Raw genomic sequence first — 10,540 nt, forward strand, 5'->3', positions numbered from 1 at the left:
CCAAATCCAAAGGGAAATCAAAATCTCTTGGAAAGTCCAAAGTCGCTTGCTGGAATTGCAGTAATTCAGATCACATCCGTAAGGACTTCAAAGAAGAAAAAAATAAGAAAAAGAAGAAGTTTGATTATGATTCTGAGTCCAAAAAGGAAGATGGTGATACATTCATTGCAACTTTGGCTACTCATGCAGGTAATGATGCATGGTTAATTAACTTAGGTGCATCTTTTCATATGACTTCCAATAAAGATTGGTTTTTTGAATATCAAAAACTTAATGGAGGTAAGGTGCACTTGGGTGATGATTCACATTTAGATATTGTTGGTCATGGTAAAGTTAGAATTAGATTTCTCGATGGTAGAATTAAAAGGATTAGCGACGTGTTGCATATCCCTGGATTAAAACAAAATTTATTATTAGTGAGCAAATTGATAGATGTGGATGTGCAGGTTGTCTTTTCTAATACAAGATGTAAAATTATTAAGGGTGCTATGGTGATTGCTAGAGGTGTTAGGTTTGACACTTTGTATAATCTAGAGGCATACACAGTTGAGTGTAATAGCACTTTTGTAAAAAGTAAATCTATGGATACTTCAACAAAAGATTTGAGGGTTTCACCTTCACTGGATGGAAATGGATTTTGGGTACCTATGGATGCTCTTTCTTTTGAAGAAAAGTTACCTATAGAGAAGACTATGCTATGGCACCAAAGACATGGTCACATTGGAGAAAAGGGTCTAAGGACCTTGAAAAATAAAAGCTTTGTTTAAGGTTTGAATGATTGTAATCTTGACTTTGATTTCTGTGAGTATTACATTTATGGAAAACAAACCCATGTTTAGTTTCACTTGAGTTCTCATGAATCTTCTGGTGTTTTGAATCTTATTTATTCTAATGTGTTTGATCATGTAGATGTTCCTTCCATTGGAATATCCACATATTATGTTTCATATATTGATGATTTTAGCAGAAGGACATGGGTATACTTCCTAAAGAGTAAATCTGAAGTTTTTTAGTCATTTTAAAGAATTTAAAGCAATGGTTGAGTTGTGATGAATACTAAGAGGTGGGGGGGGTGAATTAGTATACAAAAAAATACTGAACTCAAACACTTAAATAGCTTAGCAGTAAACCGGTGTAATAGTTTTACTAACAAACTGGTTAAAACAAATGCAAACTAAACAACAAATAAGGCATTCACCCACACGAGCACAATCACCATAACACAAGATATTTTGATGTGGAAACCCAAATGGGAAAAACCACAGTGAGATGAAACTCACAAGTAACTATCTGCAGAATAGTAACTAGACCAGTTAAGGTCATACAATGTTCTTCACCAGAATAGATCCTGTTAGGAATCTCAATCTTTGTTAGGAGATAAGTCTAATTAAAGACTACCTTGTGAAAGGATTTCAAATCTACAGTTGTGAACCACCTTGTTAGAGGATTTACAAAGGCTTTGCCAAGCCTACCCAATTAAGGGTTTCAGACTTGTCAAAGATGTGAGTAATCAACAAGTGAGTCATCTAAATACTAGCATAGTATGCTTGGTTAGATCCTTGATAGCTCATTGTTAATGCATTTCAGCATTACTTTAGTCTTCAAAATCTCCACACTTTGTTTCTTCACACAAACCTAATCTTCTTCTATGATCGCACATACAAAAACCTCATCAACCACCTAAAACCCTAACAACCACTAAAACCCTAGATATGATGTCCTTATAAAGGAATCAGATTTCATGTCGGTCCAATAGGATTACATTGCAAGTTCCTAGGTTCAGTGCATCTAGAAACATTTGGTAACACAACACAAAATCACCACCAAAGTGTCAATGGATGATAACTCATCACAAAAATACCGGTTGGTAACTCATCACAGAGTAATACCGGTTCATACATTTACCGATTACTAGTTCACACATTTTACCAATTACCGGTTTGTCAAAATGAAGACTGGGAAAAATGATAACAACCGCTTTGTTCCTTCGTACCACTTTGGGATCCTAAATCGCTTGAGTCTTCATACCTCTTGAGATCAATAAACACTTTTTGCAAAACACTGATAGTCTAAAGACTATAATACATAATACCGGTTGGAACAAATACCGGTTGAGCATAACTCATACATACAAAAAGTGATCTCAAAGAAAGTGTGTGTCCATCAATGACAATCACAACATCATCATCAAAAATGCCAACAATCTCCCCCTTTGGCATTGATGGCAGCACTTAGGAAAAATTTTGACATCTAAGTGTTTTACAACAAAAATATGCCATAATCAAAATTACTCCCCCTAAGCATATACACACTATCCCTTTTGTAAAAAATACAATGTATAAGTTACTCCCTTAAAGAGATAACATGAAAGCATACATAGCATTCACCAAAATTTTAAATACAAAATACTACTCCCCCTTTGTCAACAATGACAAAGTATTGCAGAATAACCCTTGTTTCTCATTATCATTAATATAATAAATGTTTATGACAATAATGAGTGAAACTTATCAAAAACTGATTTAAAATCCTGCATGAAGGTCTTCATGGATAAGGACCATGATTTAAGTAATGAGGTAGCCACCTCACTTTCTGTTTGCCTCTGGGATACTCGTTCTTCCATGGCATCAATGGTGCTCATCTCTTGAGTGACCATTAAGGCATCCAAATTGAGATAGCATTTCTAAAGTATTTTGTAGTCTTGGTAGTAGAACTAGTTGAAGTTCCTACAAATCTTTGGTCTAGTTGGTGATCTTCAACTCTATTCTAGCAAACTAGAGCTGAAACCGGTGAATAGTTTGCCCATATGTAGTAAAGGAATCATAGGGCATCTTGAAGGTGCTTATAAATGCTTGCAAATCAAATTGCAGTTTTTCTTTCTATGCAAGCACATCATCACAAAAGAGATGGGGTTGGCTTGTCTTACTGAGTAGTAGTGTTTAGTGCCTTTTGATGCTTCTTCTATGCATTAGCTTTAGCAACCTCTTCTAGGCTTTGCACCTGGTCCTCCACAAATGTGCATAGAAGTTTTAGCTGGGCCAAAGAGAAATCAGTACTGGGGAGGTTAGTATTAGGAATCAAACTGGTAAGTGTGTCCACCGCAGTTTGAATAATGTCTTGCTCCTTTTTCCTCCTTAAAGCTTCCAGACGCTCCTATGCAAGCTTAATGCTTTGGAGCAACTCTGTTTCATTTGCAGATTGGAAGTCAATGGGACTGGTAATGTTAGCCGGTTTGGCTTGACTACTGGTTGCCTTTGGTGTCTCCACATGTGTGCTCTTTGCAGCTTCCTTCTTCACTTCGTATTTTTGCTTTTCCTCTTATGCCTTCTTTTGTTCCTCTACTTTCTTCTCTTCATCCTTCTTCCCTTCTTCTTCCTTCTGCTTATCTTCTTCTTTCTTCTTCTCCTCTTCCTATTTCCTCTTCTCCTCTTCCTTTTTCTTCTTCTCCTCTTCCTGTTTCCTCTTCTCCTCTTCCTGTTTCCTTTTCTCTTCTTCTTTTCTCTTCTCCTCCTCTTCCTGTTTCTTTTTCTCCTCTTCCTTTTTCTTCTTCTCCTTTTCCTTTTTCTTCTTCTCCTCTTCCTTTTTATTTTTCTCCTCTTCTACTTGTTTCCTCTTCTCTTCCTCTTGAATATTTTTCTCTTTCTCCACTTGCAGTTTATCAACCTTTTCTTTGTCCTATTTTTCTTTGTCCACTCTTTCTTTATCAGCCTTTTCCTTTTCTGCATCTGGAGTGACATTTTCACCATCCAAAGCATCAACGTCAATTGTGTCCATCTGTTTAGTGATAAGTTCTCCTTCACTATCATATACCTCATCCAGTTTTTTGGTTTTCAGTTCTTGCTCAGCCTTCTTGTTGGCTTCAGACACTTGGTGCAACCTCAGAGCGGCTTTGGCATGTGAGTGTGTATCTTTTACCACTTCAGGAACTTTCCCTTCTAGTAATAGGAGTCTTCTTCTTCTCTTGAAGAAGAGGCCTTTGTATTTATCCATAACTTCATATAGCTCTGAATTTGACACATATGGAAAATATTGTACAAAAATTTCTTCTCTTATTTCCTGTTCCTTTTCTATGGCAATGCGCCATTTGTTATCTAAAAAATTATATAAAGAATCTGGTGTCACGGATCTAATTTCTGATGGCGACCGGTCATTAATACATTAATATTGAATAACTTCCTGTTCAACTTCCTCCTTTTTATTGTCATTAAAATCATCAAAATAATCTATTAAATCACTTAGCACTTTTCTCCTAATATTCTTGATAGTTCTTTGACAATGTGTCAATGGTTTGTCAGAGGAAATGTCTATATTTACCAGTGCTGATGATGTCGGTTCATTACTAGTTGTCTTTGTCTTCTTCCTCATTTACCTAGTCTGTTTAGGCTGTACCTTAGGTTCTGTATCCTCAGAATCTAGTGAGGTGTTCTTTGTTTTCTTCTTTCTTTCAAAGACCTTAGCAGGTGCAACTTCCAGTTTCTTCTTGGCCGGTGACTGCTTGGTCACTTTAGGACTTGCTGAAGTAACCAGTGCCGCTACTAATGGCACTGCCTTTCCTTTCTTCATAGAAGGTTCTTCAACTGGTTTTACCCTCTCCAAGTAGGTGTCAGTTCTCTTCTTCTTTGGATCAAGAGGTGAGGCAAGTAGGGTAGAGGCATACCCATCAAGCATGTCATACATCACCTCATATCCCATGGGCTCCACTTCTTCCTTTCTAGGCTCAACTACCTCCATTATATACTCATCTACTCTAATGATAAAGTAGATGTCCTCTTCATACTTCTTGACAATATTGTTAGATAATCTCATCCTCTGGCTCATCTTGCGTCTGAATTCATCAAAGTATTTATTCAGGACTTCAGGATAACTAGTTCCTACCGCTTGAAGACTTTCTTTGATTTGCTTGGTAATCGGTTAGTCAGGAGACCATTATATATCATTGACTCCCACAAAATAGCCTTGAAAATAGAAAAACAAACCTACTAACAGTTGTCCAAATTTAAATCTTAAGGCATTGTCCTATTTGATGGATTTCAGGTTTATGAGAAGTTGTCTTTGCATACAGGTGCATAGATCAAATGGTGTATCTTCCATGATCATTCTGTAGGCGGCATTCACCACTACTGCAGAGGCAGAGTTTATTCTGTTAGCATAGAGTGTCCAATATCCGATCATCCTTGATGGTGTTAACGGTCATTCCCTTTTGGTCGCTCACAGAACCGGTGATCTTGGCCATTTCCATCTTAATGACTTTCCTTAGGGCTGGCACTTCTCCAACATTACAAAAACTGGTGATGACATGAATCGCTTCCGGTGTGATGTCATGTGTCCGCTCAAGATATATTTTGTCACCATGCACTCTACTTAGAATGATGCGGATATGATCTTCTGTAAATTCTTCAAGAAAATAGACCGCTTTGTGAAGTTTCTTTCTTTCCAGGATGTTGTATTCCAGTTTGATCTTCTTGTCATTCCCGCATAATAAACTTAACTGAGAATGGATCACTAGAGATCCTAGGTCTTCTATTTTGCAATCAATATAATTTGAAATACCTTCCTCAACTATAACACCAACAGGTATCTGGGATAGGGCATTGTATTTCATCTTCCTTTGTATGAAATCCGCTGAATCACAAGGTGCACTTAAACTGGAGTGCGATGTAGAAGCCATGATAAACAAAGAAGCTCAAAAAAAATACCTTCGCGAATCGAGATTTAGGGCTTTGACACTATAGCTTGCAACACACCACTTCAGTTGCTTGGAGCACCACTTAGCATTCTTCACTTGACTGATTGATACTATCTCTGGATTCTACTTTGAAGTTTTTGAAATCTCTCTGAATCGTAAAACAAATCACCTTTGGTCGCTCTATACTTGAGAATTTCTTCGCTTGCAAATTGATAAGTGAAAATGACTTGAAAATCCCTTTTAAACAAATTCTTCACCTACCATAATAAATGCTCCACTATTAGGTTATAAACCCTAATTTTACGTTTTACCATTTCTGGTCTTCTGCTGATTGACAGGTAACACATACCGGTTAAGGTCTTTTACCAGTGTAAACCGGGGGTTTGAAACATTTCACCGATTTGTTCCCCCTAAGCTTTTCTGAAGCTTAGTTTGTCGGTTCAGTGACTTCCACACTAGGTGCAGAAACTGGTTCTTCTTGTGACACTTCTTCAGGTTTCTTCTTCCATGTTGTCTTCATATCTTCTTGAATAGTTTCAACATCAATCTTTCCTTCCGGAGTGACTGGTATATCATCTAATATGTTCTTTCTCATTCTACAGGTTCTGACAGGGTGTCCTGGTTTGTTGCAATGATAACATACCACTCCAGGTGTTCTCCATGGTCCATTGTTCATTCTACAATTCTTTCTCCTGCATGTTGTAGTAGTGTGACTGCTACCATGGAAAATCAAATAGGTTGCTCTCCAACCTGATTGATGGTCATAGGCACTATACCGGTTTGGATTTTGGTTCACAGAGGATTCAAGAAAAACTCCTTGACTCCTTTGAGGATATCTTCTAGTGTTATGTATAACAAACCTGCACTCAAATGATCTATGCCCAAACTTGTTGCATGCATAACACTTACCATTGAATCTATTGGATCTAGGCTTATTGTTTAGAAAGTAGGGAAAAATATTGTAAGCCTTACTTCTACATACATTGGCAGTGTGTCCTTTCTTGAGACAATTAAAGCAAACAAGTTTGAACTTTTGCTTACCTTTATCCTTTGGTGTCAGTTGCTTCTTTGATGCTCCATCTTTTGTTCCAGAGGTCTCACCTTCCTCATAACCAGAAAAACCAAGTCCAGTGGTATTCTTTACCGGTTTTACTGATTCAAGCTTTTGTTCTAGCTTAACAATATTCTTATTGAATTTGGCAAGTATTTCCTTTGACTCAACGAGTTCTTTGGAAATAGCAGCATTGGATTCCTTCATGGTTGCATTCTTAGAAATAGCCATGTTTAGTTCACCTTGCACTTCTTCTTTTTCCACTTTACTCTCTTGGAGAGGAGCGGTAAGTGCACCGATTCTTGCTTTAGCTTGGAGATCTCATGATCTTTGCCTTTTACCAGATCTTTAGCTTTCCTTTGGTTCTCAAGCTCTTGACACATTCTGATAGTCAGTCCTTCCAGTTCCCTTCTTAGGTTAGCATTAGATTCATTCAATTTTTCAACTTCTTCAACTAGGGCTTCCATGTCTGCTTCATTAGAAGAACTATTTTTAGTAAGCTCCATCAGTTTCTCAGCATGCTCTCTTCTCTTTGCTAGAGAGGCTTTCTTAGTCTGAGTGAGATAATGAGTAAGCTCCCTCACACTATATTCCCCCATATCTCCTTCCAAGTGGTTATACTTATAAAAAGGTTGGCTCTGATACCAATTGATGAATACTAAGAGGGGGGTGAATTAGTATACAAAAAAATACTGAACTCAAACACTTAAACAGTTTAGCAGTAAACCAGTATAATAGTTTTACTAACAAACTGGTTAAGACAAATGCAAATCAAACAACAAATAAGGCATTCACCCACAAGAGCACAATCACCATAACACAAGAGATTTTGACGTGGAAACCCAAATGGGAAAAACCATGGTGAGATGAAACTCATGAGTAACTATTTGCAGAATAGTAACCAGACCGGTTAAGGTCATACAATGTTCTTCACCAGAACAAATCCTCTTAGGAATCTCAATCTCTGTTAGGAGATAAGTCTGATTAAAGACTACCTTGTGAGAGGATTTCAAATCCGCAATTGTGAACCACCTTGTTAGAGGATTTACAAAGGCTTTACCAGGCCTACTCGGTTAAGGGTTTCAAACTTGTCAAAGATGTGAGTAATCAACAAGTGAGTGATCTAAATACTAGCACAATATGCTTGGTTAGATCTTTGATAGCTTATTGTTAATGCATTTCAGCATTACTTCAGTCTTCAAAATCTCCACACTCTATTTCTTCACACAAACCTAATCTTCTTCTGTGATCGCACATACAAAAACCTCATCAACCACCTAAAACCCTAACAACCACTAAAACCCTAGACATGATGTCCTTATAAAGGAATCTGATTTCATGTCAGTCCAATAGGATTACATTGCAAGTTCCTAGGTTTAGTGCATCTGGACACATTTGGTAACACGACACAGAATCACTGCCAAAGTGTCGGTGGATGATAACTCATCACAAAAATACCAGTTGGTAACTCATCACAGAGTAATACCGGTTCATACATTTACCGATTAATGGTTCACACAATTTACCAATTACCGGTTTGTCAAAATGAAGACTGGGAAAAATGATAACAACCGCTTTGTTCCTTCGTACCGCTTTCAGATCCTCGAACCACTTGAGTCTTCATACTGCTTGAGATCGGTAAACACTTTCTGCAAAACACCAATAGTCTAAAGGCTATAATACATAATATTGGTTGGAACAAATACCAGTTGAGAATAACTCATACATACAAAAAGTGATCTCAAAGCAAGTTTGAGTCCATCAATGACAATTATAACATCATCATCAAAAATGCCAACAAGTTGTAGATTGGAAAGAAAATTAAATGTTTGAGAATTGATAATGGCGATGATTTTTTCTCTAATGATTTAGATAGATTTTGTAAAGACTATTGCAATAGTAGACAGAAGACAACTCCATATTCTCCACCACAAAATGGAGTTGCAGAAAGAATGAATAGCACACTGATGGAGAAGGCTAGGAGTATGCTAAGTGGTGCTGGTCTGTATCAATTTTTTTGGGTTGAAGCTATTGCCACTGCTTGCTACCTAATTAACAAGTCTCATACATCAACTCTTGTTGATAGAACGCTTATGGAAGCATGGTTAGGTCACAAGCCTTCATTGAGACATCTTAGAGTTTTTGGCTGTGAGGCATATATACATGTGCCAAAGGAGAAGCGAACAAGGTTAGAGAACAAGGCTGTGAAATGTATCTTCATCGGTTACTATTATTGTGTGAAAGAATACAAGCTTTGGGACCATATTGCACAAAAGGTAATTCATAGTAGAAGTGTTATTTTTAGAGAAATTAAGTATACTTTTGTTACATTGCAGCCAAAATAGACTAAACTAGAAGATGTGATTCAATTCCCTTCTATGCCTGAAAGAGTTGAATCGAGACCACTTGATAGGAAAGAAGTTGGGGGGATCTCATCTAGCTCTAAATTTTTAGAAGTGGAGGAAGAACCTCCAATTCATCTTGTTCGAAGGTCTACAAGACATAAACAACTAGCTGAAAGGTATTCACCGGATGATTGAAGATGTATTTTTGCTTTGAATACTAATATGGATGAACCTAGATCTATAGAAGGGGTATTAGGTATGAATGATGCAAAATCCTAGAAGATTGCTATGGAAGAAGAAATGACAACTTTGAAAAAGAATGATATATGGGATCTTGTACCATTTCCTAAAGGACAAAAGCCTCTTGGTTACAAATGGGTGTTCAACAAAAAAATTGGTTCAAATGGAAGCATTGAGAAGTATAAAGAAAGGTTGGTTGCAAAGGGCTACTCTCAGGTTGAGGATGCTTATTATGGTGAGATATTTTCTCCTATTGCAAAAATGACATCCATTAGATTTTTGCTTTCTATTGTTGTTTCTTATGATTTAGAGGTTGAGAAAATCAATGTGAAAACTGCTTTTCTTCATGGTGATTTGGAGGATATTTATATGACACAGCTAGAGTACTATATAGTGAAAGGCAAAAGTAATTTGATCTATAAATTGAAGAAATCTTTGTATGGCCTCAAACAGAGTCCTAGGATGTGGTACCAGAAATTTGATACATATGTGTTGAGTTTGGGCTTTGAACATTATAAATTAGATCACTATGTTTATTATAAATCTGATGGTGACGATTTTTCTATACATTGCATTATATGTTGATGATATGTTATTCATTGGTAGAGGGAAAGATATGATTTTAGAACTAAAGTCTCAGCTTACTGATAAATTTTAAATGAAAGATTTTGGTGTGGAGAAACACATTCTTGGGATGGAAATTAAAAGAGATAGAGTGAACAAAAATTTATGGCTAGGCCAGAGTAAGTGTGTGAATTCAGTTTTATGGAGGTTCAACATGCAGGATTGTAGACCATTATGTGTTCCCTTCACAGTTGGAATGAAATTATCTATTTTAGATTGTCCTACATTTCCATCAGAGATGGAAGACATGAGCAGAGTGCCTTACTAGAGTGCAGTTGGAAGTTTGATGTATGTTATGATTTTTACTAGACTGTAGACATTGCACAAGCAGTGGGATTTATTTCTAGATATATGTCTAATCTTAATAGAGTTCATTGGGATGGAATCAAAAGAGTCTTCAGATATTTGAAGGGCACCTCATAGTATTCTTTGTGTTATCATGGTAAGTTAGCTGGAGATGTAATTTCCCTTGATATTCATGGTTATGTGGATTCAAACTGGGCATGTGATATTAATAGAAGAATATCCACTAGTGTTTATGCGTTTACTTTATTTGGTGGTGTAATTAGTTGGATGAGTAAGTGACAAGCTGTG

This window comes from Cryptomeria japonica, chromosome 4 (genome assembly GCF_030272615.1).
Source record: "Cryptomeria japonica chromosome 4, Sugi_1.0, whole genome shotgun sequence".
Lineage (NCBI taxonomy): Eukaryota > Viridiplantae > Streptophyta > Pinopsida > Cupressales > Cupressaceae > Cryptomeria > Cryptomeria japonica.